The sequence below is a fragment of the Morus notabilis genome, unplaced genomic scaffold (assembly GCF_000414095.1).
Source record: "Morus notabilis unplaced genomic scaffold, ASM41409v2 Scaffold946, whole genome shotgun sequence".
Lineage (NCBI taxonomy): Eukaryota > Viridiplantae > Streptophyta > Magnoliopsida > Rosales > Moraceae > Morus > Morus notabilis.
The window spans coordinates 506,018-512,462 of NW_010359240.1; positions in this window are offsets into that span (position 1 = coordinate 506,018).

Below are 6,445 nucleotides of genomic sequence, written 5' to 3' on the forward strand. Positions count from 1 at the left end.
TCAGAACAGTCACATCTAACTTTTTTGTTACAGTAAAACATTTTCATATAAAATCACATATCAACTCGAATCAGCGATGACGTTTGGTTGATAGATTCATAATCATGATTCAGAACTATTCTCGATTTACGTGTATTTTTTGTGAGAGAAAACACTATAACAAACCATGAATTATGACACAAATTCTCGAACCAAACACACAGTAAGGCCTCGTTTATTTCACCGATTCGAGTTTTTAGTTTTAGGTTTCTACAGTAAAAAGCTCTCAAAAAATGTCACATCTAACTTTTTTTGCTACAGTAAAAAGCTCTCTAAAAATGTCATATATTAACTCAAATTAAAAACTCAAATCCGCGAAATGAACAAGCCTAAATAATCCCAAAATTTGTTCTTAACATTCGTCAAAGGGTACAAAAGAGTAAGGTCTCTATCGTCCTCCATTGTCCCGACAAAATGCAGCTGTAAAAGAAGGTTTTATTACTATACAGTGTTTTTTTGGAAGGTCTTTTGTGGCTCTTCTTAATTTGGTCTCCTATGTACATGTGCATGTTCCCAATGCACTAGTTAATCAAGTGGGTTTTATAGGGTAGGTCTATTTTTCTAGCTTTTCTTTTTAGGGATGATTAATTATATGGTGATGTATGCAAAGAAATTTTCTGATGAATTAATGTATGTGTAGAAATTAACGTCACGCTCACTTTATAGATTTGAGTTTTTAATTCGAGTTAAAATATGATATTTTTTAAAAATTTTTTACTGTAACAAAAAAAATTAGATGTGATATTTTTTAAGAGTTTTTTATTATAAAAACCTAAAATTAAAAACTCAAATTGTTGAAATGAATGATAATTATGTGATGATAATAATAGTGGAAAAGCACTCCCATAATAAGCATATACATATACGTATGTTTGTACGTCTAGACACTACCCATGCTCTATAGTGGAGAAACATGGTGATTTGTGCGTTGAAATAAAGAGTAACGTCAATACGGAGATAATAAATGCGTTTAGAATTCATTTTAAAATAATTTTATTTTTTATATAAAAATAGAAATAAAAATATTTTCAATCTCAGGCAGAAATAATTTTTAAAAATGTGTTTGATAATTTTATCAAAATATTATTTTCAATATAAAAAAATCCATTAATGTCTCTCTCTCTGCTCGAAAAAGGAGAAAATAAAAATAAAAAATAAAAAGCGACTAAAAATCATTTTTTATTTTTCTTCTATTTTACACTAAACTAAAAAATCGTTTTCATTTCTGTTTTTTATCTTTAATTTTATCAAACACTGTTTTAAAATCATTTTCATTTATTTCTTTCTTGAAAAACATGAAAAATAAAAACAAGAATAATTCTAAACACGTCAAATAGTAGTCAAATAGTAGTGGAGAAACACTCTCTCAATATGCATATATAAATATATGTATATATGCATACATATACATATATATATATACACGTATATGTATGTATGTACACTCTCCATGTAATTTGCTTCGATAATTTGTCCTCTAGTAATTTCCCCCCCTTTTCTTTAATTTGCAAAATAGTTGTAATGTGTCATATTTTATCATTTTTTTGGTCTAGTGTTTTGTCAGTTCTAAGAGAATTGAGAGTTGAGAATTTGAGAAATTGTGTATTACATTTAAATTGGAATGCTAAACCTTTTTAACAAACTTGCTTTTATCGTCGGCAATTTAACACAATCACCAATCAAAGTAATTATTTTGTAAATTGGAGGGTGAATTGTTAAAAATTTAGAAGTTTAAAGGGCAATTGTCACCTACAAGTTTAGGAACGAAAGGTAAAAAAGAACTCTATATATATATATATATATATATATGCATCTTGGTGAAAGGTTTCATTAATATATAACACAAAGGCGGTGTTTGGTATGCAGTAATCCTGAGAGTGAGAATGAAAACCTTGCAGATTTCTATGTTTAGTATAAGAATTGAGATTTTTTAATTCCCAAGAAAGACAATTCTATGGGATTCACTTTACCTCAAAATGAGATAATTTCAATCCCACCCAATACAGTAGTATTCATTTTTTAAGAAATGTGATTACCATACAAAACTCATGACTTAAACAAAAGAAAAGACAAATTTAATCAAAATTCATTCACTGTTCAAAGCCCACCAAGACCCAAGACACTGTCGCATATCCACCAATCCAGCCGCCGTCGAATCATATTTATGGGAATCTCACCAAAATACCCAAACTCACAGCCCACCCACACCGCCATCACCATAGATCTTGACTTGCCTAACACCACTACTAAACTTGCAGACCCATCCCCAATACTCATATGTCAGCCACCGGCCATCGCCTCCCCACCCTTATGGCTCTGGTTGCCGAGAAAGACGATGTCGTAGGCCCCCTTCCGTCTCATCCATCTTCCCCCTTCAATTGCATTCCCAAATCTGATTTGAGTTTGTAAGGGGAGAGATTTGATTTGAATATGTTTGGGGGGGGGGGGGGGGGGGTATCTAAAAAAAATGGGGGGGGGGGGGGGGGTGACTATTTTTTCTTTTTTTAATATTTTATATTTAACAAAAATTAAGTCTCGTTAATTTCACGATTCAAGTCATATTAATACAATATTTTCTCTCATATACATTTAAATTTAACTTTAACTTTTTTATTACAATATTTTCTCTCACATACACAACTCAAGCCATGACTTGAGTTGTGCAAATGAACACACCCTAAAACTATAATAATCCGTTTAAGAAATTTCACTACCAATATTTAATAAATTATAATTAATTTTAAAATTATTGATTATATAAGAAAATTTACATTACATCATTGTGCTTAACTAAACATAGTAAAATGATATTTCCAGGAAGGTTTTTATACACAACGAAACGTGACAATACATGTTTTATTGAGAATCATATTACCTTCTATTACTTTTCCAATAATATAATTCCTATTAATTATTGTATACCAAACACCTCAAAATGCTCGGAAGTCAGCCACCAGCAAGCTTTAATAAATTGCATGAAATTACCTATGCTCAAGTAGTGTTAGAGTTGAACCATTCATCATTATAACTATAAGCAACTTGATCACCTATCCCTCTCCATAAGTATAACATTTAAAAGATTATACACACACACATATAGCTAATTTTATGTCTCTTGCTAAGGCGTAAACTTTTTAGTATTTAAAAAACACACCTATATATATGTTCTAATTGACTTATGCTTGGTTGATGCATTTAAAATTATAATTCAAAATTATTTTTATTTTATATATTTTTGTATAAAATAAAATTATTATAAAAAATCATGAATCATAATTTAAAATAAAAAATGAATATAAAAAATAAATATCCACTGAGTACTTCGAAAAGGTGATGTATTTTGAAGTGAAGATCTGATCATGTGTGTTATAAAAGAGCGTTTTTCGGTATTAATTATTATGGATCTGTTCATTTCACTTATTTAAGTTTCTATAGTAAAAAGTTCTCACAAATAATCATATCTAATTTTCTTATTACAATAAAAAGTTCTCATATAAAATTACATCTCAACTCAAATTAAAAACTTGAATCAACGAACTAAACGGGCCCTACAATAATGCCAATGGTGTGCTGCTGCCCTTCGGAGTCATCATTTGTGGACTGGTCACTGGTCCATGGCTCCATGCTGTACAAAAAAAAATTATACTTTTTTTTTTAAGGGTAAATGCTCTACAAAAGGATTTACCTTTTAAGCTTCCTTCTCACATACAATTGAAAAAATTTTGAGGACCCCACATAAATCAGGACCCATGATATATACTGTCCACGCAAGCAAGTAGTATCTCACAATATGAGATGCGACTTTAAGGTCCGTTTAGTTCGCTTATTTAAGTTAAGATGTAATTTTATATGATAATTTTTTATTATAATAAAAAAATTAAATATGATTATTTTTTAGAGTCTTTTACTGTAAAAAAACTTAAATCGGTGAAATAAATAGGGTCTTAGAGTATGTTTAGTTCACAACTCAAGTTAAGAACTTAAGTTATGCATGTACGAAAAAAATATTGTAACAAAAAAATTAAATTTAATTTTTTATGAAATAAAATACTGTAACAGTAAACTTGAGTTGTGACTTAGTTGTGAAAATAATAAATAATAAAGTCAATAGTTTTTTTTTCTTTTGTTTGGGATGATTGGTGTCACCCCTTTTTCTTTTTGTCACTTTGAAAGTTTGGGAGCCAACCAAATATAATGGAAAGAACGTGAACCAAATATATTCGAAATTGATATTGCTTTCACTCACGTCAGCACACTCTCGACACATTAATAAGAAAATATATCCTTTTTATGGTAGGAACCCATTGGTTTAACAAATCAATAAGAAAATACATCCATTAGTTTAATAAATTTATTTCATGAATTATGATACTCTTCACTCTTTCTTTTTGGCTAGTAACATGCCCATAACTCTCCTAACAATATGGTATTCATTAAGGCCGGCAATATGGGTCACGACACGACTCGAAAACGATACGAATTTTACGGATTAGGGTTGAGAAAAAAGAAGTTCGAGTCAGAATCGGGTCGACCTGAAATTGACACGAAAAACACAAGTCAATTTCGGGTTGGAGCCGCCTAACCCGAACACGCCACGAAACTCGTAAAAAACTAAAAAATACATATATTTTCATTTCATATTTTAAATTTTATTATGAACTTGTGATATCATGATAGTTGTACTCAAAATCTTATACTATTATTTGCTTAATTTCAATGGATGTTATTGTAATTTAGTGTGTTATGAATTTTAAGTTATTTCTAATATGTAAAAAACTAAATAAAAGTATACAATTTTCGTGTCAATTTCGGATTCACGGGTCAATTTCGTGTCACGGGTCATTTTCAAGTCGTGTCGTGTCAACTTGTAAAGTGATCGTGTCGTGTTTGTGTTGCGGTTTTTAAAAAATTTCGTGTCACGGGTCGTGTTCAGATTGACTGCAAATTTAAAAAAAAATGATTAAAATACGACACGAACACGACACGTGACACGAATTGTCACCCCTACTATTCATGACCTAGACAACAAGCTAATTTATCTTGGTCCTTTTCTAACAAAAAAAAAAGAAAAAAAAAAGAAAAAGAAAAATTTATCTTAGAAAAAAAATAAAATAACACATTTTATGACCTATTTAGTATTAACCTATATGGGGGACGCACCCTAATTTATCTAAATAGGTGGTGAATCATAATCCTCATTCCACCAAGCAGAATTAATAAATATTTTAAATCAAACGGTCAAGATCACTCAGTAGTAGCCGTTAAACAACTGGCCTAAGAAAAATACTTTTTTAAAACCCTTTTGCCTCCCCTAACTTGCCTAAGTAAAGATGATTAAATTATTTAAATAATTAAGAATTAGATCTAAACCAAATGGCAAGGCTTAAAAATATAGGTCCCGTTTCATTTCACCAATTCGAGTTTAAAATTTGAGTTTTATTACAGTAAAAAACTTCCAGAAACAGTTACATCTAACCTTTTTGTTACAGTAAAAGGCTCTCATATAAAATCACATTTTAACTCGAATTAACGAACTAAACGAGATAAGTTCCCGTTGGGCTCACAAACCAATCAGCCAGAGCGACCCTCCAACCATGGGCACACCCATGTGAGCATATTTCGTCGCTTTGCAAGATTATAGTATACATAGGATTTTATCATATACATATATATAGTCTATATATTATACATATAGTTGAATATATATATATATATATTATAGGTTAGAATGCATGAAGATTTGTCCATGTTATTTGTCCATGGTTGCTAAGTGGAGGCCGTAGCAGCCCGCCACGTGTTGGCTTCCTCGGATGCCTTTCAATGTGGGACTAATTTATGCAATAAGAGACGAGTAGATCTCTCAGGCTGTCCCAAGAAGGCCACAAAACACAAACTGTTTGATAGGGCCTAATTCTTTGATCATGTTCTTATCTTATTTATGACTATTTGATGAAAGCACAATTTCAGGGGGGTCTTAATTAAATCTGACACATATTTTTTTAGTTCTCAGATAATTCTGATGATGTTCATCAAACAATTAAGAATTATTATTTGTCTGAAGCTTCTTTTATAAATATATTCTCCGTTCTTTTCGCTGATTCGAGTTTAGAATTCGAGTTTTGCTACAATAAAAAGCTCTCAAAAACAGTCACATCTAACTTTTTTGCTACAGTAAAAAGCTCTCACATAACATCACATCTCAACTCGAATTAAAAACTTGAATTAGCGAACCGGGAAAATTCCTCTAATTTCCAAAAAAAACCTAATCACTGTAAATATTATAGGGTTTGATTTTGATCCTTTATTAAATACCAGTCTTATATTATAATTTAAAAAGATGTAATGTGATATTTATTTATTTTTAAAATATATATAATATTTATTTTATGTAACAATAATTCTGAAG